The sequence below is a fragment of the Staurois parvus genome, unplaced genomic scaffold (assembly GCF_062004578.1).
Source record: "Staurois parvus isolate SC_StPar_1 unplaced genomic scaffold, SC_StPar_1.0 ptg000013l, whole genome shotgun sequence".
In the NCBI taxonomy this organism is placed as follows: Eukaryota; Metazoa; Chordata; class Amphibia; order Anura; family Ranidae; genus Staurois; species Staurois parvus.
Window position 1 is genome coordinate 11,991,955 of NW_028317809.1, and position 24,611 is coordinate 12,016,565.

Consider the following 24,611-nt stretch of genomic DNA (forward strand, 5'->3'; position numbering starts at 1 on the left):
ATGGATCCTGGACATGGGCTTCAAATGTCTTATTCCTCTTGTCAAGCTGCTCCTGAACAACAAACAACGTCAGAAGCGTCTTACCTGGGCTAAAGAAAAACAGACCTGGTCTGTTGCTCAGTGGTCCAATGTCCTCTTTCTGATGAGAGCAACTTTTGCATCTCATTTGGAAACCAAGGACCCAGAATATGGAGGAAGAATGGAGAGGCACACACTGCAAGATGCTTGAAGTCCAGTGTGAAGTTTCCACAGTCTGTGTTGATTTGGGGAGCCATGTCATCTGCTGGTGTTGGTCCACTGTGCTTCATTAAGTCCAGGGTCAACACAGCCATCTACCAGGAGATTTTGGAGCACTTCATGCTTCCTTCCGCAGATGAGCTTTATGGGTATGCTGACTTCATTTTCCAGCAGGACTTGGCACCTGCCCACACTGTCAAAAGCACCAAAACCTGGTTCAATGACCGTGGGATTACTGTGCTTGATTGGCCAGCAAACTCGCCTGACCTGAACCCCATAGAGAATCTATGGGGCATTGCCAAGAGAAAGATGAGAGACATGAGACCGAACAATGCAGAAGAGCTGAAGGCCACTATTGAAGCATCCTGGTCTTCCATAACACCTCAGCACTGCCACAGGCTGATAGCTTCCATGCCACGCCGCATTGAGGCAGTAATTGCTGCAAAAGGGGCCCAAACCAAGTACTGAGTACATATGCATGCTTATACTTTTCAGAGGTCCGATATTGTTCTATGTACAATCCTTGTTTTATTGATTGCATGTAATATTCTAATTTTCTGAGATTGTGGATTTGGGGTTTTCATGAGCTGTAAGCCATAATCATCACAATTATGACAAATCACAGCTTGAACTATCTTGCTTTGCATGTAATGAATCTATCTCATATATTAGTTTCACCTTTTAAGTTGCATTACTGAAATAAATGAACTTTTGCACGATATTCTAATTTTTTGAGTTTCACCTGTAAATGAAATCATAATTTAAAACTGCATTTTGTATTTACTCGGGTTATCTTTGTGTAATATTAAAATTTGTTTGATGATCGGAATCATTTAAGTGTGACAAATATGCAACAAAATAAAAAATCAGGAAGGGGGCAAATACTTTTTCACAGCACTGTATATTTAGATTTTTCTCAGGTCCACCTTTGTTTAAGGGTACTTTGGTACATGTTGCAGACTCACTGAAACTAGCATAATCAATGAGACAATCATCATTTTCAAAACAGGACTAATGTTCAGTGTTAAGAATGACTGTCTCCTTAACTATTAATCCCAAAAGCAAGAATGTAATATATTGCAGCTGACCAATCAGAAGATGTGGTGGCTGCATTAGTTTTTGTTTTTAGGCTCCCCCCCTCTGTTTTCTCCTAGTGATCTGGGCAGTAACACATCTGCCGTATTAGTGCAATACAACTCTGGATGAGCACATGAGGCAAAGCAGACAGCAGCATTGTCAGCCTTGGGGAGGGTAGTGGTAAATTTATTAGCAGATTTAGATAATCCAACAAATTGAAGCCAAACTCCAGTTAACACTATAATCAGCTACAGCAAATGTTTTTTTTCCTTTTGGGATAAAGGTTTTACATGAATAAGTAAAAGCTGATCATTTTAATCACCCTTCCCAGTGGTAAATGTTTTGTCTCATCCCTGTAAACTGATACATTCTGCTGGAGAGCTTGTGCATTTGAAAAACAACAGACTTGATGGATGGATTACCACAAGAAAGAAAGCCTAAAAAAGAAAGCTAATACAGCTATCACATCTAAGAATTGGTAAGCTGCAATATAATAAAAGTTTGTTTTTGGGTTTAATACCTGTTTAAATAAATTGAAAATTAATAATAGAATAGAATATCTAGTGCCTATTCTGCATGTACCTCAAACATAGGTTCTAACCATGTCTACATGAAAATGCTTTGCCAGCGTTCCAATGTTTTAAATCATTGTCATGAGAAATGTTAAAGAAATTTAGCAGGACTGTCTGTTAGCTCTATGGTCAGAGAATCAATTGACTATGTATAATCTGCCATTTGGTTTGCAACATAGAGGCATATTGTCTTTACAATACACAGGGATTATGCACAGTGTCAGTGAGGGTGCTGTCTCTGAGGCCTATGGCTCTTCACCATTCATGTTAATACATTTTCTAAAATTCCTTGCATTCAGCAATTGCAGAATTCCAGTGTTTGCTGCCCCCTGCTAATGCCATTGAGCTAACTGGAACTTTCTATTGACAGCTGTAAGTGTATGAAACACATATATATATATATATATATATATATATATATATATATACACACAGTGCCTTGAAAAGTATTTATACCCCTTGAAATTTTTCACATTCCACGTAAATGTATTTTATTGGGATTTTATGTGATAGACCAACACAAAGTGGCACATAATTGTGAAGTGGAAGGAAAATGATAAATGGTTTTCAAAATTTTTTTACAAATAAATATCTGAAAAGTGTGGTGTGCATTTGTATTCAGCCCCCTTTACTCTGATACCCCTAACTAAAATCTAGTGGAACCAACTGCCTTCAGAAGTCACCTTATTAGTAAATAGAGTCAACCTGTGTGTAATTTAATCTCAGTATAAATACAGCTGTTTTGTGAAGGCCTCAGAGGTTTGTTGGAAAACATTAGTGAACAAACAGCATCATAAAGGCCAAGGAACACACCAGACAGGTCAGGGATAACGTTGAGGAGAAGTTTAAAGCAGCGTTAGGTTATAAAAAAAAAATATCCCAAGCTTTGAACATCTCATGGAGCACTGTTCAATCCATCATCCGAAAATGGAAAGAGTATGGCACAACTGCAAACCTAACAAGACATGGCCGTCCACCTAAACTGACAGGCCGGGCAAGGAGAGCATTAATTAGTGAATCAGTCAAGAGGCCCATGGTAACTCTGGAGGAGCTGTAGAGATCCACAGCTCAGGTGGGAGAATCTATCCACTACACAAATCTGGCCTTTATGGAAGAGTGGCAATAAGAAAGCCATTGTTTGAACGAAAGTCATAAGAAGTCCCGTTTGCAGTTTGCGAGAAGCCATGTGGGGGACACAGCAAACATGTGGAAGATGGTGCTCTTGTCAGATGAGACCAAAATTTAACTTTTTGGCCTAAAAGCAAAATGCTGTGCGTGGCGGAAAACTAACACTGCACATCACCCTGAACACACCATCCCTTCTGTGAAACATAGTGGTGGCAGCATCATGTTGTGGGCATGCTTTTCTTCAGCAGGGACAGGGAAGCTGGTCAGAGTTGATGGGAAGATGGATGGAGCCAAATACAGGGCAATCTAAGAAGAAAACCTGTTAGAGTCTCCAAAAGACTTGAGACTGGGGCAAAGGTTCACCTTCCAGCAGGACAATGACCCGAAACATACAGCCAGAGCTACAATGGAGTGGTTTAGATCAAAGTATATTCATGTGTTAGAATAGCCCAGTCAAAGTCCAGACCTAAATCCAATTGAGAATCTGTGGCAAGACTTGAAAATTGCTGTTCACAGATGCTTTCCATCCAATCTGACAGAGCTTGGGCTATTTTGCAAAGAAGAATAGGCAACAATTTCCCTCTCTAGATGTGTAAAGCTGGTAGAGACATCCCCAAAAAGACTTGCAGCTGTAATTGCAGCAAAAGGTGATTCTACAAACTATTGACTCGGGGGGGCTGAATACAAATGCACACCACACTTTTCAGATATTTCTTTGTAAAAAAATGTTAAAACCATTTATCATTTTCCTTCCACTTCACAATTATGTGCCACTTTGTGTTGGTCTATCACATAAAATCCCAATAAAATACATTTACGTTTTTGGTTGTAACAGGACAAAATATGGAAAATTTCAAGGGGTATGAATTACTTTTTCATGGCACTATATACATGGTTTACTATACAGTATATACATTTAATATAGAACAATTGATTGTGATAAGATAAGACATACAGCAAGTAAAAATCAAGTATGCTAGTACGAGAAGTGTGAATCACAATGCTGTCATAAACCACATATTACCAAAGCAGAGAGTCTTGTGGTTAAAACATCATGCAAGTGTCGTGGTTTTGTCTCTTTTTGCTTTTTGAAACTTCCTCTTCTGCTTATAGATAAAATGTCTGTTGCTCAGCAATGCCATAAACATACATACATTCTTTGCTTAAGCTTTTACAAGCATGATTCATGTTCCTTTAAAAAAAAATAGTAGGTAATGAAAATAATTAAACATTTGATCCATTTCTATTCACCAAAATATATATGGCAGATATTCAAATTCAGAAGTGTACAGCGAGTGCTATAGTTATGGAAGCAGCTGGCACAAACAGATAGTGACAAAATCTCAATACCCAAGTATGTAAATGAAAAACAGTGCAGCGCATAAGAAAACTATTAAATGATTAATGAAGCAAATCAGTGAAAGAAAACAAAATAAATTAAATCTAAATGTGTCACAGTATAACCAACAGAATCATGCACAGTATGTCCTGATGAAGTCACGAGATCACGTGACGCAACGCGTCGACGACCTCTGCGTGTGACGCACTTCCGGCATGGCGTCATTTTTTAATCGATCAGCGCTTTTCTCTTCATGCAGTATACCTTGCACATTGGACTTATCTTGATTACAGCTGCACACCTTGCTCATTGGATTCTACCTTGATATATTCAAGCTACATTCATGTGAGTGCACTTCTGGTTCTTTATTATATGCCATTAAACAGTATTACACTATGGGATTGTGTTCTTTCTCTGATCTATGGTACCTATTTGAGTGCTGAGCTGCCTGGTGACTGGTCCGGTGGATTGATGATGACCTATTACCTGTGACATTGTCTGGTTATTAAAGGGGTACCTTGAGGATCCAGAGGAGAGGTTTATTGGCTTTGTGGCCCTGCAGGGCCACACGGAGCCCAGGGGTTGATATATAGTGTAGTAGTTTTAATAGTCATAAAAGTAATCCATAAATACATTCCACGTGGAACAATCAATATACCACATACCAAGATGGCCGCCACTCCGAATCATGGATGCGGCGGCATGACGTCAGCATGTAGGCTCCATCCAACGCATTTTGTGCACAGTAGTACGCCCCCTAGGCAAACGTCCTCAGGGGCTGTACCCTTGAGGACGTGCGTGTGCACAAAAAGGCTCCATTCACTCCTGACCTTTCTGGAACATGTGACGAAGTGCACAGAAAATGTGCGTTTTGCCTCGAGTTTCAGAAACACGCTGCAAAAATGCGTTGTGCTAGCAGTGCCATTGTCAATGGCACCCCTACTGTGGGCAGCAGATGTGCGTTTTGTTGCGTGGCAAACACACAACAAATGTGCCAAAACATGTAGTGAAAAGATGTGTCACGCTCAGGGGCGGACTGACCATTTGGAAACTCGGGCATTGCCTGAGGGCCCGGGGTCAGTAGGGGGCCCCATGAGAAGCCCTTGGTACCTTTTCCATAGGAGTTTTTGAGTTTGGTCTAGGACACAGGGGCCCCATGATCCCCTATTGCCCGGGGGTCCCATGAGTTTTCAGTCTGCCCCTGGTCACTCTCCACTCCAAAAAAAGTTCTGGAGCTTCTTTGAGATGTTTGTCTCACGTAGGGTAGCCTGCCATATGCGCAATAAGCAGAAACACTTGAAAAATACACAAAAAAAGGCATACAAAGGTGGAAATCCAGCCTTAGTCTGCTAAATATTTCTGTTACTTCTTTGTATGGTAGCATAGCTCTTACACCACAGGAGTTGCTTGATATGGTGGTTTTCTATTCTGCCATGACTCTTTTTAAGTTGCTCGGTCTCTACCGACACACCTGTGCAACTTAAACGTTAATGTGCTGCCACTCTATAATAATGCACCAAAAATATGCCACAAACAACTTGATGGTACATAATTTATATACGAAATAAATTATAACGAAAAGAACAAATTAATTCATATTCATTTGTTTCATTAATTTGCAACTTCAGAGGGTTTTGTAAGTTCCATAATATTGTCACATTCTGTATCGTTATGATTGGCCAAAGTCCAGCAAAACATCAAAGTTGCAAGCAAGTCACATTGAAAAGTCGCAAGCAAGTTGCATCGTAATCAAGTCGCCGAAATACCATAATGACATGAGGAATGAATCTGAATTTTCTGAAATAATACTAACCTATTCAGAACAACGAATGTATGAAATGAATCCGAATATATAAATCAAATTCTAAAAAATAACGAATATGATGAAATAAAATGAATGACTTAATGAATGAATCTGAAATGAAACATGTTTTTTTGTTGTGCACATCTCTAATATTTACTTCTAAAGGTAACTGCTAGACATGTGCGCTTCCTTTTGTTCTGAATCAAAATTCAGGCAGAGTTTTCGTTATTCAGAGATTTGGATGTATTTGAATTTCCAAGTTACAATAGTAACAAATTTAAATGAATCCGAAATAATGAAACAAAATTTTGTACAAAATAATGAATTACCTGAAATTGAATCACATTTGAAACAAATTGGAAAACGAAATCGAATTTGAGAACAAATTTGAAATGTAAACATATTGCCGACTATTACTGATTTCCTTCAAAGATTGTAGTAGAATATAGCTATCTTCTGAAATTCGAAAAGAATAGAATAGAATAAAACAGAATAGAAAATAAAATAAGAGATATAGAATAGAAAAGAATAAAACAAAATAGAATAGAAAAAAAATAGAAAGAATATAGGGGTCTTCCGAAATTTTAATTTTGCATTTTTTATAGAAAGAATATAGCTGTCTTTCAAAATCCGAACTTGGAATAGAATAGAATAAAAAAGAAAGAATACAGCCGTCTTTCAAAATTTGAATTTCAAATAGAATAGAAAAAAACAGAATAGAATAGAATAAAAAAGAATAGAGTAAAACAGACTAGAATAGAAAAGGATAGAAAAGTAAATAATAGAATAGAATTTAAAGGAAAATAATATGAGTAGAATAGAATAGCATAGGATAGAAAATATTAGCAAAGAAAAGAACAGAATAGAAAAAATAGAATAGAAGAGAATAGAATATAGCAGTCTTCCAAAATGCAAATTTCAAATAGAATAGAACCAACTATTCTTCACTATAAATTCTGATCGATACAATAATTTCTATTCAAATTTCGATTTGAATTCTTCAAAAAAAGTATTCTAATCTGGTCAAAAGTGAATACAAGTAACAAAATCAAATGAAACAAATTGCATTACGAATGCAACAAAACAAAATTAGTAACTTAACGAATTGATCCGAAACAAATCAAATTTTTTTGATTCTGCACATGTCTAGTAACTACGCATATAGTCATAATGAGTCCTACTTGTGACTTAAAAGAGACAAATAGCATGTCTCTTTTGATGGTTTCTTCCACTCTTAAAAGGTCTTTAGTGAGACATCTATTGAAGAAAACCAAAGTGCAGCAAAGCAAGAAAGAAAAACGTCATTTACATAGTCCTGATACTGAACTTAATGAGATTTGTTGCCTTGGCCTTAATGGCTCATCACCCTCCCATTCCATGATGCCCCATGTGACTCCCTCTGTTCTCCATACAAGACGTTAGGTATGGAAATGCTGAAGCATAACATATTTTTACAGGATAGAAGATGCGTTTTGAAATATTTTTAATTACAAAAGTCAGAGTCCAAGAGAAATTCTTTGGAAGCATGTTCAAAGGCATAGCAAAGTGATTTGTGATTTACCTCGCTGAACCCACTCAACCACAACCAAGGTTTTCATAAGTCTAGGTTCACACCTATGCAGGTTGCATTTGATCCGTTTCTGCAGTGCTTTTTGCGGTACGTTTTGCATTTTTGCACATGCATTTTTGATACGATTCGTATTTTTTACTCCAACTTTTTTCTGGGCACATTAAAATGCAAAATATATTAAAAAAAGCATTATAAACACATCAAAAACGCACTACTAGTTTCTGCAGCATCTCCATTGAAGTCTATTGAACCAAAAATGGAATGTTTTGTGTATAGCCTCCCTAGCGGTCTGATTATGTCAATATTTCTGTGCTCAAAGCGGCACTTTTTTTGCATGGAAATATGTCGTTTTTTTATTGTAGGCCTGTAATTCTTAGGAATAACTCACTGAAATCTGTCCGAACAAGAGTCTAGTAAACATCCCGGGTATGTTAAAATTTGAAACACGAAATCATAAATTATAATTTAATAGATAATCATAAAAAATAATAATATAATAATAATAAATTTAATTCAATAATATAATCAAACCAAAAACACGGAAATTTGAAATATAGCGCCAAGTTCGCACATCACTGAGCAAAGTCGCAAAATCGTTTTCAGTGTCTGATGATGAATTTCCCCACGAATCATTATCACTCAATTCTGCAAGTGGTTCTGATTTACTATCGCTGTTCTCTAGCTGGTCTAAAACCGCTTTTGACCTAAAGGGGCGCTTTTTGGACGCCATGGACATTTCTCAGTTTCCAGGCAGAAAGAACAGTAATAATGCAGGCAGGGCACAGGACAAAGCACTCGGGACAAAATGTATGTGAAATGGTTTTATACATTAATGTAATACTATGTGATTTTAGTGTATTGAGTGAATGTCACTTTTTGACATTTTTAAATTTCCAGCCGTTCTGTCCCCTGTACGTCCCGACGTCGCAGGGAATGGAACCTGGAAGACAGATGCCGGCATCGGCCAGAGGAGATGGCCGAGGACGCTGCAGGGGTGGACATCGTGGAAGGGCAGGACAAGGTAAGTGCAGAAGGGATCCCGGAGCAGCGCCGCATGGCAAGCCCGAGTGTAGCTCGGGGTTACCGCTTGTGGTGCTGAAACTTTACCCCGAGCTACACTCAGAAGGATGATGAAGAAGAAGAGGATGAAGAAGAAGAGGAAGAAGAAGAGGAAGAAGAAGAAGAGGAGGAAGAAGAAGAATTGCTGAAAAAGAAGAAGAGGATGAAGAAGAAGAAGAGGATGAAGAAGAGGAAGAAGAAGAAGAGGATGAAGAAGAAGAATAGGAAGAGGAAGAGGATGAAGAAGAAGAAGAGGATGAAGAAGAAGAGGAAGAAGAAGGGGATGATGAAGAAGAAGAGGATGAAGAAGAGGAAGAAGAAGAAGAGGAGGAAGAAGAATTGCTGAAAATTGCTTCAAAGTCATCTCAAAGTTGCTTCAAGTCGCATCAAAGTAGTACTCAGGTTGCCAGGGAGTCACCTGGCAAAGTCGCACTGTAAGTCGAGTGACTTTCAGGTCGCGGTAGTGTGAACTGAGACTATGGGCACAAGTCGGATAGAAGTTGCCTTGAAGTAGTGCAAGAACCTTTTCTAAAGTCGGAGCGACTTCAGTAGTGCTAATTAAGACAGCTCTCATTAACTAACATGGGATTTACATGTAATGCGACTTGAGGTCTCACAAGTCAGAGGCCAATTTGCGGTAGTGTGAACTGAGCCTAATGCAGGCCATAGATGGGTCGAAAATGGGCCGATTTTCGGATCATTAGTGGGCTAATTGTTCGGCCATTTTTCTGTGTATTTTGGCAGATTTTTTTTATCGGTAAAGTTGGAAAAAAAATCGGCCGATTTTGCCGATCGGCCGATTTTCGCGGCAATGATGGGCAAATCGAACGATCTTTTTACCGATAAAAAAATCTGCGCATGAGCAGTGACCTGCATGAGGAAGACAAAAAGAAGAAGAAAAAAGAGGAAGAGGATGCAGAAGAGAAAGAACAAGAAGAGGAACAAGAAGAAGAAAAAGAGGAAGAGGAAGAAGAAGAGGAAGAAGAGGATGAAGAAGAGAATGAAGAAGAAGAGGAGGAAGAAGAATAGGAAGAAGAAGAGGATGAAGAAGAAGAAGAGGATGAAGAAGAGGATGAAGAAGAGGATGAAGAAGAAGAGGATGAAGAAGAAGAAGAGGATGAAGAAGAGGAAGAAGAAGAGGAAGAAGAAGAAGAGGATGAAGAAGAGGAAGAGGATGAAGAGGAAGAAGAAGAAGCAGAAGAAGAAGAGGATAAAGAAGAAGAAGAAGAGGATGAAGAAGAGGAAGAAGAAGAGGAAGACGAAGAGGAAGAGAAGAGGAAGAAGAAGAGGATGAAGAAGAAAAATAGAAAGAAGAAGAGGATGAAGAAGAGGAAGAAGAAGAGGAGGAAGAAGAAGAAGAAGAGGATGAAGAAGAAGAAGAAGAAGAGGAAGAAGAAGAGGAAGAAGAAGAGGATGAAGAAGAGGATGAAGAAGAGGAAGAAGATGAAGAGGAAGAAGAAGGAGAAGAGGATAAAGAAGAAGAAGAAGATGAAGAAGAGGATGAAGAAGAGGAAGAAGAAGAGGATGAAGAAGAATAAGAGGATGAAGAAGAGGAAGAAGAAGAAGAGGAGGAAGAAGAAGAGGATGAAGAAGAGGATGAAGAAGAAGAAGAGGATGATGAAGAAGAAGAGGATGAAGAAGAGGAAGAAGGAGAAGAGGAGGAAGAAGAAGAATAGGAAGAAGAAGAGGATGAAGAAGAAGAAGAGGATGAAGAAGAGGACAAAAAAGAGGAAGTAGAAGAAGAAGCAGAGGATGAAGAAGAGGATGAAGAAGAAGAAGAGGATGAAGAAGAGGATGAAGAAGAAGAAGAGGATGAAGAAGAAGAGGATGAAGAAGAAGAAGAGGATGAAGAAGAAGAAGAAGAGGAAGGTGAAGAAGAGGATGAAGAAGAGGATGAAGAAGCTGAAGAAGAGGATGAAGAAGAGGATGAAGAAGAAGAGAAAGAAGAGGAAGAAGAAGAAGAGGATGAAGAAGAAGAGGAGGATGAAGAAGAAGAAGAAGAGGATGATGATGAAGAAGAGGATGATGAAGAAGAAGAGGATGAAAAAGTAGAAGAAACAGAAGAAGAAGAAGAAGAGGATGAAGAAGAGGAAGATGAAGAAGAGGAAGAAGAGGATGAAGAAGAAGAGGATGAAGAAGCAGAAGAGGAAGAAGAAGAAGAGGATGAAGAAGAAGAGGAATTCCAGTCTGGCAAAAAATGTCCCTGCAGAGAGCTCCGCTATTTCTTTGACAGTTCCTTGACATTTATAGCGGTTGCAACAATGTATCTATTTGTTTCCGAATAAAAACATCTGTATCCTAAATGTATACAAATAGATACATTGTTGCAACCACTATAAATGTCAAGGAACTGTCAAAGAAATAGCGAAGCTCTCTGCAGGGACACTTTTTGCCGGCTGTAGACGGAATGAAAATCGGCTGATTTTTTTTACCATTGCTGGTAACGTCGGCTGCTTGAACGACCGATTTTTCGTTTTTTAAAAAGAAAAATCGGCCGATTTTCAACCCATCTATGGCCTGCATTAGTCAGTGCAGTCCCTGCAGCGTATGTAATAATACAAAGGACAAAAGGTGACTAGAATACCAAGCAAAGGGAAGCTTCTTTCACAGGATATCAAAAACAACTAAGTTAAATGAAGTAAATACAAAATATCTCTTTCTAAATGTCAAATACTTAATGAAAATGGTATAAAAAAAAAAATCACACACATATATAAATACCCCTCTTTATGTTGTCTTATTTCTTGGTAGAAGAAGGGTATTTATAAATGTGTGTGATTTTTTTATACTATTTTCATTCAATAGTTGACACTTAGAAATATATTTTGTATTTATTTAAAGTATAACTAAAGGAAAAACTTTTTTTTTAGTTTTGGATAGGCTGGAGAGGTATTAGAACACCTATTAGGTTTAACTAAAGTAAATAGCAAGGAAGGGGACTCTAAGTGCGCCCTACGAACTCCGTTATGTATTAGGTTTAACTGTTCCCCTTTGGTTCTGCCCTTGGGGGCTAAGAATATGCATGCATCATACATACTAGGGGGATACAATTGGGGGAATCAATGGTGAAGAAGGATCTGGGGGTTCTGGTTGATCACAAGCTCTGGAATATGCAGTTCAGTTTTGGGCACCAATTCACAAAAAGAACATTGGGGAACTGGAGAAAGTGCAGAGAAGGGCAACCAAACTGATAAGAGGCATGGAGGAGCTCAGCTTTGAGGAAAGATTAGAGGAACTGAATTTATTCTCTCTTCAGAAGATTCAGAGATTCAGAGATTAAGGGGGGATATGATCAACATGTATAAATACATCAGTGGTTCATATAGTGAACTCGGTGTAGAGTTATTCACCCTGAGATCATCACACAGGACAAGGGGGCACTCTTTACGTCTGGAGGAAAAGAAATATAATCTCCAAACACAGAAAGGTTTCTTCAGAGTGAGAGCTCTGAAAATGTGGAATAGACTCCCTCAAGAGTTGGTTCTGGCCAGCTCAGTGGATTGCTTTAAAAAAAGGCCTGGATTCTTTCATTGATACACAGAAAATAACCGGATACTAACATTTATAGGTAAAGATGATCCAGAGAATATCCTATTGCCTCTCGGGGGATCAGGAAGGAATTTTTTTCCCTGCAGAAGCAAATTGGATCATGCTTTTCTGGTTTTTTTTTTGCCTTCCTCTGAATCAATGGTGGGCATAGGATTATAACTTTTTCTTTTTTTGCTTGAATTGGATGGACTTTTGTCTTTTTTCAGCCAGACTAACTATGTAACTAACCTATTTGTCCTATTTACCTTTAACATTGAAAGTGAAATGAAAAGAAAATCCAAACCCCCAAAAAAATAAACAAACAAAAAATGGACAGAGGTTCTAAGTCCCCATTACTCTATCCAAAATGAAAAAAAAAAATACGTTCTGCCTTTAGTTACACTTTCATACAGCCTTTCCCATCCTTTTCAATAGAGAGGAACCCTTGAAATAACTTTCCAGTCTCAGAGAAATCCTGCTAAAAATTACTATATCTACGACTCATGATATACAGTATCAGTGTAATGATCAGTGGGAAGAATGCTCCTAGCACTTGTGGTCACTGGGAAAAATTACCGGATATCGTATGCACTCTCCAGCGCCTCAGGATATGCACAGCCAAAAGGGAAGCCAAGGGTACCAGGACAGCGACAACCAAAGGAAATGTTCCAGGGGTGCAGCCCACCTGTTTTCTCTCTATCCACTGGGAAAAATTACCCCTTTATAGAGAGCTAAAAAGATCAATGATGTCAGTGAGAAGATATCTCTAAAAATAATTGTGAAAAAGTAAAGTGTCGCCACTACTTATCACATGTATTCTATATTCATGGGATTAGACCATTGTGATCCGCATGCACATTGTATAATGTTTGGAATGATTGGAAGGTTTTTTGCAGCAAATTATGTATATGCTTGTATATACACAAAACAAAGACTCTAAAAATCTGGCGAAATGACAGGAGAAAATAAATATATTTTACTACATGTAATGGGGTGTTATTTACTAAAGGCACATAGAGTGAGCACTTTGCAAGTTGTCCCAGAGCTTAGTAAATGAAGGGGAACTCTGCTGACTTCCATCATCCAATCATGTGCAAGCAAAAATGCTTTTTTTTTTCCTTTCATGCAATTGGGTATTCTTTGTAAAGTCAAGCTTTGCCTCATGTACTAAGCTGTGGAGCAACTTGCAAAGTGCACAGCCTATTTGTCTTAACGTAGAACTATAGGCAGAACTTTTTCTTTCCACTTTGGGTAGGGTATGAGAGGGTTAAAACCCCTAGCAGTGAGTTTTTTTTTGCCACCTGTGTCCCCATTGGAAGATTTGCCCTCTATTACCTTTCTGCTGACAACACTAAATGTGTGATTTCCTTTTACGTTCACTTTCAATGATAATGGTAAACAGGACTTTCCCTAAGGCTAGGTTCACACCTATGCAGGTTACGTTTGATGCGTTTCTGCATTGCGTTTTTGCTGCGTTTTTGATGTGTTTTGCAGGGATTTTTTTTTCTTGTTGCTAGGCAGATTTTAAATACAAAATGCATCAAAACACAGCAAAAACACAATACATGCTTATCTGCAGCACTCCCATTGAAGTCTATAGGACCAAAAATGCAACGTTTTGCGTTAAAAAAAGTTTCCAAAAAACGCACCAGGGGAAAATGCAGAGATGTGAACCTGTCCCATCAGAAAAAATGTTAAATGGACTGTACTACGTTTCTGCAAAACGCTGCAGAAAACGTTTAGGTGTGAACCTAGGGTAATGGGGACACAGACAGCAATAAAAATCTGACAGGTGTCGTAATCCACCTCCACTCTATCCAAAAAAAAAAAAAAAAAGTTTTTCCTTTCGTAAATCAACCCCAATGATTTCCATGTTTAGGTTTCTATGCATTGCTGTTGAGAGAACTGATCCTAAACACTGAGACTACTCAAAATTGCCTATTATATTTTTACATTTCTTAAATACCGCATGCCTGGACCACAACCTAATTACTGCATACATTTAATTATTTATTTCCTTCTGTGAATTGAGTTTAACATCTTTTCATATGGTATTCACCAAGCATTTTGAGCGTTTTTGTGGTAAATAGCGCAGAACAGTATAGTGATTTGACAGTTTCGAGATCACTTGCAATATTTAGGCAAAATGTGTCCGGACACCTAAATACCACATGCGATCTGCTTCTGTGACTATAATATATATTATATACCTCAGTGACTGATTAAGAATTTTTATTAAAGTGACTTATCACAGCAGGGAAAAAGTGTTGCAATCAATACATCTAAGAAAACTGCTTTTTCACACATCATTAGTTGGGATTGGTCCTTTGTTAAGTCCATAAGTAACATGAAAACCAAGAGAAGATGGGTCATGCAACACTGGTCCAAAGCATATGTGCCTATCAGCTCAAACTGACATTCATTTCATTCATTAGTTAATGAATTAAATAATTAAGCAGCTTATAAAGGCTTTTAGTATTTGAACATTTTCAGGTCAGAGTCTTGAATTCAGTCCAATTAGAGCACTGCACCACAATATGAAACAAACTACCCCCAAAATGACTCCCAAAAAGGTTTTAAAATGGTTATAAATGCAGGAATGCTTTAGCAGCTATTGAAAGCATTTGGCTGTATAATGAGCTGCCAGCAGGTGCCTGTGTCACATACACACCAGCAATGGCTAGATTTCCTATGCCCAGGACCAGATCTAGCCTGTCCAATGTGGGGGTGCAGTAAAAAATGTCAGGGGGCAGAGGATGGGAGGTCAGCAGGGCAGAGGACAGGGGTCACTGCTGGGAGAGCAGAAGACAGGGGTCACTGCTGGCATGGCAGAGGACAGGGATCACTGCTGGCTGGGCAGAGGACAGGGATCACTGCTGGGAGGGCAGAAGACAAGGGTCACTGCTGGCATGGCAGAAGACAGGGGTCACTGCTGGCAAGGCAGAGGACAGGGGTCACTGCATGCAAGGCAGAGGACAGGGATCACTGCTGGCTGGGCAGAGGACAGGGGTCATTGCTGGCTGGGCAGAGGACAGGGATTACTGCTGGATGGGCAGAGGACAGGGATCCCTGCTGGCAGGGTAGAGGACAGGGGTCACTGCTGGGAGGGCAGGAGACAGGGGTCACTGCTGGCATGGGAGAGGATAAGGATCACTGCTGGCTGGACAGAGGACAGGGGTCATTGCTGGGAGGGCAGGAGACAGGGGTCACTGCTGGCATGGCAGAGGATAGGGATCACTGCTGGCAGAGGACAGGGGTCACTGCTGGCATGGCAGAGGACAGGGGTCACTGCTGGCATGGCAGAGGACAGGGGTCACTGCTGGCATGGCAGAGGAAAGGGGTCACTGCTGGCAAGGCAGAGGAAAGGGATCACTGCTGGCTGGGCAGAGGAAAGGGATCACTGCTGGCAAGGCAGAGGAAAGGGATCACTGCTGGCTGGGCAGAAGACAGGGGTCACTGATGGCTGGGCAGAGGAAAGGGATCACTGCTGGCTGGGCAGAAGACAGGGGTCACTGCTGGCTGGCAGAGGATGGGGCACAGCTCCTTCTCCCTTCCCTGCACTGCAAACAGCCTGGGCACAGGCAGCAGAGCCCCTCCTCCCCACACAACCAGTATAGTGTCAGTCAAGGAAAGTATACCGTCAAGCTAGGGTGGTAAAGTAACAGACTGGGGTGGTAAAGTGTCAGATTAGAGCAGCATAGTCACAGGTTAGGTTTGGTTTTTGCTGGGGCACAAATAAAATCTGGGGGGGGCATAGCCCACCCCAGTACCCCCATAGATCCGCTTATGCCACTGCGCATTGGGAGTGGTTCACATTGGTGTCAGTGAGAGTGGTTCACATTGGTGTCAGTGAGAGTGGTTCACATTGGTGTCAGTGAGAGTGGTTCACATTGGTGTCAGTGGGAGTGGTTCACATTGGTGTCAGTGGGAGTAGTTCACATTGGTGTCAGGGGTGGTTCACAATGGTGTCAGTGGGAGTGGTTCACATTGGTGTCAGTGAGAGTGGTTCCCACTGGTGTTAGTGAGAGTGGTTCACATTGGTGTCAGTGAGAGTGGTTCACATTGGTGTCAGTGGGAGTAGTTCACATTGGTGTCAGTGGGAGTAGTTCACATTGGTGTCAGGGGTGGTTCACAATGGTGTCAGTGGGAGTGGTTCACATTGGTGTCAGTGAGAGTGGTTCCCACTGGTGTTAGTGAGAGTGGTTCACATTGGTGTCAGTGAGAGTGGTTCACATTGGTGTTGGTGAGAGTGGTTCACACTGGTGTCAGTGGGAGTAGTTCACATTGGTGTCAGGGGTGGTTCACAATGGTGTCAGTGAGAGTGGTTCACATTGGTGTCAGTGGGAGTAGTTCACATTGGTGTCAGTGAGAGTGGTTCACATTGGTGTCAGTGGGAGTAGTTCACATTGGTGTCAGTGAGAGTGGTTTTCCACTGCTGTTGGTGAGAGTGGTTCACATTGGTGTCAGTGAGAGTGGTTCACATTGGCATCAGTGAGAGTGGTTCACATTGGCGTCAGTGAGAGTGGTTCACATTGGTGTCAGTGGGAGTAGTTCACATTGGTGTCAGGGGTGGTTCAGAATGGTGTCAGTGAGAGTGGTTCACATTGGTGTCAGTGGGAGTAGTTCACATTGGTGTCAGTGGGAGTGGTTCACATTGGTGTCAGTGGGAGTGGTTCACATTGGTGTCAGTGAGAGTGGTTCACATTGGTGTCAGTGGGAGTAGTTCACATTGGTGTCAGGGGTGGTTCCCACTGGTGTTAGTGAGAGTGGTTCACATTGGTGTCAGTGGGAGTAGTTCACATTGGTGTCAGTGACAGTGGTTCACATTGGTGTTGGTGAGAGTGGTTCACATTGGTGTCAGTGGGAGTAGTTCACATTGGTGTCAGGGGTGGTTCAAAATGGTGTCAGTGAGAGTGGTTCACATTGGTGTCAGTGGGAGTAGTTCACATTGGTGTCAGTGGGAGTAGTTCACATTGGTGTCAGTGGGAGTAGTTCACATTGGTGTCAGTGGGAGTAGTTCACATTGGTGTCAGTGAGAGTGGTTCACATTGGTGTCAGTGGGAGTAGTTCACACTAGCGTTAGTGAGAGTGGTTCACATTGGTGTCAGTGGGAGTAGTTCACATTGGTGTCAGTGAGAGTGGTTCCCACTGGTGTTGGTGAGAGTGGTTCACATTGGTGTCAGTGAGAGTGGTTCACATTGGTGTTGGTGAGAGTGGTTCACATTGGTGTCGGTGGGAGTAGTTCACATTGGTGTCGGTGAGAGTGGTTCACATTGGTGTCAGTGGGAGTAGTTCACATTGGTGTCAGTGAGAGTGGTTCCCACTGGTGTTGGTGAGAGTGGTTCACATTGGTGTCAGTGGGAGTAGTTCACATTGGTGTCAGGGGTGGTTCAGAATGGTGTCAGTGAGAGTGGTTCACATTGGTGTCAGTGGGAGTAGTCCACATTGGTGTCAGTGAGAGTGGTTCACATTGGTGTCAGTGAGAGTGGTTCACATTGGTGTCAGTGGGAGTAGTTCACATTGGTGTCAGTGAGAGTGGTTCACATTGGTGTCAGTGGGAGTAGTTCACACTGGCATTAGTGAGAGTGGTTCACATTGGTGTTAGTGAGAGTGGTTCACATTGGTGTCAGTGGGAGTAGTTCACATTGGTGTCAGTGAGAGTGGTTCACATTGGTGTCAGTGGGAGTAGTTCACATTGGTGTCAGGGGTGGTTCACAATGGTGTCAGTGAGAGTGGTTCACATTGGTGTCAGTGGGAGTAGTTCACATTGGTGTCAGTGAGAGTGGTTCACATTGGTGTCAGTGAGAGTGGTTCACATTGGTGTCAGTGAGAGTGGTTCACATTGTGGTTCACATTGGTGTCAGTGGGAGTAGTTCACACTGGCGTTAGTGAGAGTGGTTCACATTGGTGTCAGTGAGAGTGGTTCACATTGGTGTCAGTGGGAGTAGTTCACATTGGTGTCAGGGGTGGTTCAGAATGGTGTCAGTGAGAGTGGTTCACATTGGTGTCAGTGGGAGTAGTCCACATTGGTGTCAGTGAGAGTGGTTCACATTGGTGTCAGTGAGAGTGGTTCACATTGGTGTCAGTGGGAGTAGTTCACATTGGTGTCAGTGAGAGTGGTTCACATTGGTGTCAGTGGGAGTAGTTCACACTGGCATTAGTGAGAGTGGTTCACATTGGTGTTAGTGAGAGTGGTTCACATTGGTGTCAGTGGGAGTAGTTCACATTGGTGTCAGTGAGAGTGGTTCACATTGGTGTCAGTGGGAGTAGTTCACATTGGTGTCAGGGGTGGTTCACAATGGTGTCAGTGAGAGTGGTTCACATTGGTGTCAGTGGGAGTAGTTCACATTGGTGTCAGTGAGAGTGGTTCACATTGGTGTCAGTGAGAGTGGTTCACATTGGTGTCAGTGAGAGTGGTTCACATTGTGGTTCACATTGGTGTCAGTGGGAGTAGTTCACACTGGCTTTAGTGAGAGTGGTTCACATTGGTGTCAGTGAGAGTGGTTCACATTGGTGTCAGTGGGAGTAGTTCACATTGGTGTCAGTGAGAGTAGTTCACATTGGTGTCAGTGAGAGTGGTTCACATTGTGGTTCACATTGGTGTCAGTGGGAGTAGTTCACATTGGTGTCAGTGAGAGTGGTTCACATTGGTGTCAGTGAGAGTGGTTCACATTGGTGTCAGTGGGAGTGGTTCACATTGGTGTCAGTGGGAGTGGTTCACATTGGTGTCAGTGAGAGTGGTTCACATTGGTGTCAGTGGGAGTAGTTCACATTGGTGTCAGTGACAGTGGTTCACATTGGTGTTGGTGAGAGTGGTTCACATTGGTGTCAGTGGGAGTAGTTCACATTGGTGTCAGGGGTGGTTCACAATGGTGTCAGTGAGAGTGGTTCACAATGGTGTCAGTGAGAGTGGTTCACATTGGTGTCAGTGAGAGTGGTTCACATTGGTGTCAGTGGGAGTAGTTCACATTGGTGTCAGTGAGAGTGGTTCCCACTGGTGTTAGTGAGAGTGGTTCACATTGGTGTCAGTGAGAGTGGTTCACATTGGTGTCGGTGAGAGTGGTTCACATTGGTGTCGGTGGGAGTAGTTCACATTGGTGTCGGTGAGAGTGGTTCACATTGGTGTCAGTGGGAGTAGTTCACATTGGTGTCAGTGAGAGTGGTTCCCACTGGTGTTGGTGAGAGTGGTTCACATTGGCGTCGGTGAGAGTGGTTCACATTGGTGTCAGTGAGAGTGGTTCACATTTGTGTCAGTGGGAGTAGTTCACATTGGTGTCAGGGGTGGTTCAGAATGGTGTCAGTGAGAGTGGTTCACATTGGTGTCAGTGGGAGTAGTTCACATTGGTGTCAGTGGGAGTGGTTCACATTGGTGTCAATGAGAGTGGTTCACATTGGTGTCAGTGGGAGTAGTTCACATTGGTGTCAGGGGTGGTTCACAATGATGTCAGTGAGAGTGGTTCACATCGGTGTCAGTGGGAGTAGTCCACATTGGTGTCAGTGAGAGTGGTTCACATTGGTGTCAGTGAGAGTGGTTCACATTGGTGTCAGTGAGAGTGGTTCACATTGGTGTCAGTGGGAGTAGTTCACATTGGTGTCAGTGAGAGTGGTTCACATTGGTGTCAGTGGGAGTAGTTCACACTGGCATTAGTGAGAGTGGTTCACATTGGTGTTAGTGAGAGTGGTTCACATTGGTGTCAGTGGGAGTAGTTCACATTGGTGTCAGTGAGAGTGGTTCACATTGGTGTCAGTGGGAGTAGTTCACATTGGTGTCAGGGGTGGTTCACATTGGTGTCAGTGGGAGTAGTTCACATTGGTGTCAGTGGGAGTGGTTCACATTGGTGTCAGTGAGAGTGGTTCACATTGGTGTCAGTGAGAGTGGTTCACATTGGTGTCAGTGAGAGTGGTTCACATTGGTGTCAGTGAGAGTGGTTCACATTGGTGTCAGTGAGAGTGGTTCACATTGTGGTTCACATTGGTGTCAGTGGGAGTAGTTCACACTGGCGTTAGTGAGAGTGGTTCACATTGGTGTCAGTGAGAGTGGTTCACATTGGTGTCAGTGAGAGTGGTTCACATTGGTGTCAGTGAGAGTGGTTCACATTGGTGTCAGTGGGAGTAGTTCACATTGGTGTCAGTGAGAGTGGTTCACATTGTGGTTCACATTGGTGTCAGTGGGAGTAGTTCACATTGGTGTCAGTGAGAGTGGTTCACATTGGTGTCAGTGAGAGTGGTTCACATTGGTGTCAGTGGGAGTGGTTCACATTGGTGTCAGTGAGAGTGGTTCACATTGGTGTCGGTGAGAGTGGTTCACATTGGTGTCGGTGAGAGTGGTTCACATTGGTGTCAGTGGGAGTAGTTCACATTGGTGTCAGGGGTGGTTCACAATGGTGTCAGTGAGAGTGGTTCACATTGGTGTCAGTGGGAGTAGTTCACATTGGTGTCAGTGAGAGTGGTTCCCACTGGTGTTGGTGAGAGTGGTTCACATTGGTGTCGGTGAGAGTGGTTCACATTGGTGTCGGTGAGAGTGGTTCACATTGGTGTCAGTGGGAGTAGTTCACATTGGTGTCAGGGGTGGTTCACAATGGTGTCAGTGAGAGTGGTTCACATTGGTGTCAGTGGGAGTGGTTCACATTGGTGTCAGTGGGAGTGGTTCACATTGGTGTCAGTGAGAGTGGTTCACATTGGTGTCAGTGGGAGTAGTTCACATTGGTGTCAGGGGTGGTTCACAATGGTGTCAGTGAGAGTGGTTCACATTGGTGTCAGTGGGAGTAGTTCACATTGGTGTCAGTGAGAGTGGTTCACATTGGTGTCAGTGAGAGTGGTTCACATTGGTGTCAGTGGGAGTAGTTCACATTGGTGTCAGGGGTGGTTCACAATGGTGTCAGTGAGAGTGGTTCACATTGGTGTCAGTGAGAGTGGTTCACATTGGTGTCAGTGGGAGTGGTTCACATTGGTGTCAGTGAGAGTGGTTCACATTGGTGTCAGTGGGAGTGGTTCACATTGGTGTCAGTGGGAGTAGTTCACATTGGTGTCAGGAGTGGTTCACAATGGCGTCAGTGAGAGTGGTTCACATTGGTGTCAGTGGGAGTGGTTCACATTGGTGTCAGTGGGAGTGGTTCACATTGGTGTCAGTGGGAGTAGTTCACATTGGTGTCAGGAGTGGTTCACAATGGCGTCAGTGGGAGTGGTTCACACTGGCGTCAGTGGGAGTGGTTCACATTGGTGTCAGTGAGAGTGGTTCACATTGGTGTCAGTGGGAGTAGCAAGTGCCCCGTTTATTTTGTTCTCAATGGCACCCACTGACATCAGCATTATGTACATAGGTAGACTGCTCTCCCACTAGAAAGAGCATGCTATTCTCACTTACCTGCAAGGGCTGATCAAGAGCTGGTTTTCCAGCATGACCATTTGATAGGAGCTGGTCCTTAGACCGGCTTCTTTTAAACAGAGAAGTGTACACACATGCCGGTTGGTTCAACATGAACAGACAACTGCCTTAAGATGTAGCATGTGCCTCATGTGAGTAATAAAGTAACAGGTTAACCACTTGCCCTCCAGAGGATTTACCCCCCTTCCTGACCAGGCCATTTTTTTGCAATACAGTGCTGTGTTAATTTAATTGACAATTGCTCGGTCATGCAACGCTGTACATAAATTAAATTTCTGTCCTTTTTTCCCCACAAATAGAGCTTTATTTTGGTGATATTTGATTACCTGTGCATTTTTTATTTTTTGCTTTATACACAAAAAGAGACCAACAATTTTGAAAAAAACCTATATTTTTTTCTTTTTGCTATAAAATATATCCAGTAAAAAAATTAAAAAAAAAAAAATTTGTCATAAATTTAGGTCAAAATGTATTTTGCTGCATGTCTTTGCTAAACAAAAATCTCAATACGTGTAAATTCATTGGTTTACGTGAAAGATATAGCGTTTACAAATGGCGGTATATACAGTATACTGGAATTTTTATTTTATTATACTAGTAATGGTGGCAATCAGCGACATATTATGGGACTGCGGGTTTACGGCAGGCATTATGACACTGGAGGGGGAACTGACTAACTGCCCCTGACATCCCCAGTGACACTAATACAGTGATCAGTGCTAATAAAAATCACTGAGACTGTACTAATGACACTGGGCAGGAAGGGGTTAAAATCTGGGGTGATCAAAGGGTTAACTGTGTGCTATGTGTGTTTTACTAGGGAAACAAGCTGCTTTGTGTTGCTCTGCTGTGCAGAGCAATATAAAGCAGCCTGTTCGTGCTGGCGGGAGAGATCTGTATTGTTCACATACAAACCTCTCCCCTGTCAGCTCCGCTGACTATCACTAAGTCCCAGTCGAGAATCGGCGGCTGAAATCCAGTGATTGACATGCCGAGAAGCCAATAACGGCACGGGTAGGGAGCGTGCACACATGCCCCTACCCGAAAATACAAAATCATATATATATATATACACGTGATTTTGCGCATCCCTGCCGCCCTGTAGCAGTACTTCTGCTACAGGTCAGTTGGGAAGTGGTTAAGGAGGTATTGAGCCCCAAAACTAAGATGTAAGTTACTGCAGCTTACCAATCATTAGATGTGGTGGTGGCATTTGTTTTCTTTTTTTTTAGGCTTTTTTCCTCTTTATTTTCACTGGTGATCTGGCCAGTAACACATTTTCTCTTTTAGGGTGTCTGCATTCTGGGTGACGTAGTAAAGCAGACAGACTAGCAGATTTAGTCCTCATGCACTCTGGACATTTTGATAACGCTGGTAACGTTAACTGTGTAAATTCACGTTAAAAACATGAGTTTTTCTGCTTTTGTTTAGCATTTGTACATTGGCGTTTAGCGGATTTTGTTGCATTTTTCCGTGTTTGCGGTATTTTGTAGTTTTTAGTGTTTTTTTCTTTTATTCCCCCCCCAAAAAAAAATTTTTTTGGTCAATAAAGTCCAAATCCACCGGTTGGCGACATTTTACCAAATTTTACCATGGTTTTCAGCATTAGAGCATTTTTACAGCACATAAACTCCAGAAACCCACTAGTCCTGGGGTTTTTTCCAGCCAAAAAATTTTGATTATAGTCTATGTGTGCATGGACACATAGGATAACATTCTGGGGGGTTTACTGGCTGTAGAAAAAAACACCAAAAGCCAAAAACAGCAGCTGTAAAAACATCCAGTGTGCATGAGGATGCTGCTTGTTGAAGAGCATTTTATCAAGTGAGGGTATTAGGGCTCCATCTAGTGGGCCTACAAGGTGTAGCATGTATAAGCCTTCCACAAAATGCAGACAGCGGAGATATTGGGGTTACTAAAAGAAAATAGGCTGTTCTCTTTGCACAGGAATCTTTCTTTAGTTTAGTGAATATGGTGATAACTCGTTTTGCAAAGAATACTCAATCACATGCAGAAAAACAAAATAACACCATTATTTTTACTTGTACGTGATTGGATGAGAGCTTTACCCCATTCTCTAAGCTAAAGGGAAATTTCCTTGCAAAATAAGATTTTGCATATTTGCTATGCGTATATTAACACAGTAAGTCCATTCTGGTTGTACAATATTTTTGGGATTGTTTTCCAGGAGTGGGTGGTGTCATAACATAGCATTTCAGACCTATGTGGGCAGCACAACTAAATGGTTAGCACTTCCACCTGACAGCACTAGGGCTGTTGGTTCAAATCCCAACCATGGCACCACCTGCCTGGAGTTTGCATGTTCTCCCTGTGCCTGCATGGGTTTTCTCCAGGTGCTCTGGTGTCCTCCCACACTCCAAAGACATGCCGGTAGGTTAATTAGATCCTGTCTAAATTGGCCCTAGTATGTGTATGTATGAATGTAAGTTAGGGACCTTAGATTGTACGCCTCTTGAGGGTTAGGAACTGATGTGAATGTACAATATATATGTAAAGTGCTGTGTAAAGCGACTGCACTATATACTGTAATAATAATGTCCGACTTGGAGATTAGATATGTTTTTCCTTGACGGTTAATTAGGAGTTTGGTAGCGGAGCTCCATATATAGATAACCTTGTTGTTGAGTGAGTTTGTTGATGGCAGAAGTGTTTTCCTGCTTTGTATAGTATGTTGTGAAAGGTCAGTGAATAAAGTGATTCCAGTTAATTTCCTTCTAAGGGATTTTTATTCCTGGCAACTGATATTTCTTCTTTCTTTTGGTACTTATATAGCACTGCCAAATTACACAGTGCTTTACATAAATTGTACATTCACATCAGCACCTAACCCTCAAGAGGTGTACAATCTAAGGTCCCTAACTCACATTCATACATACACATACTAGGGACAA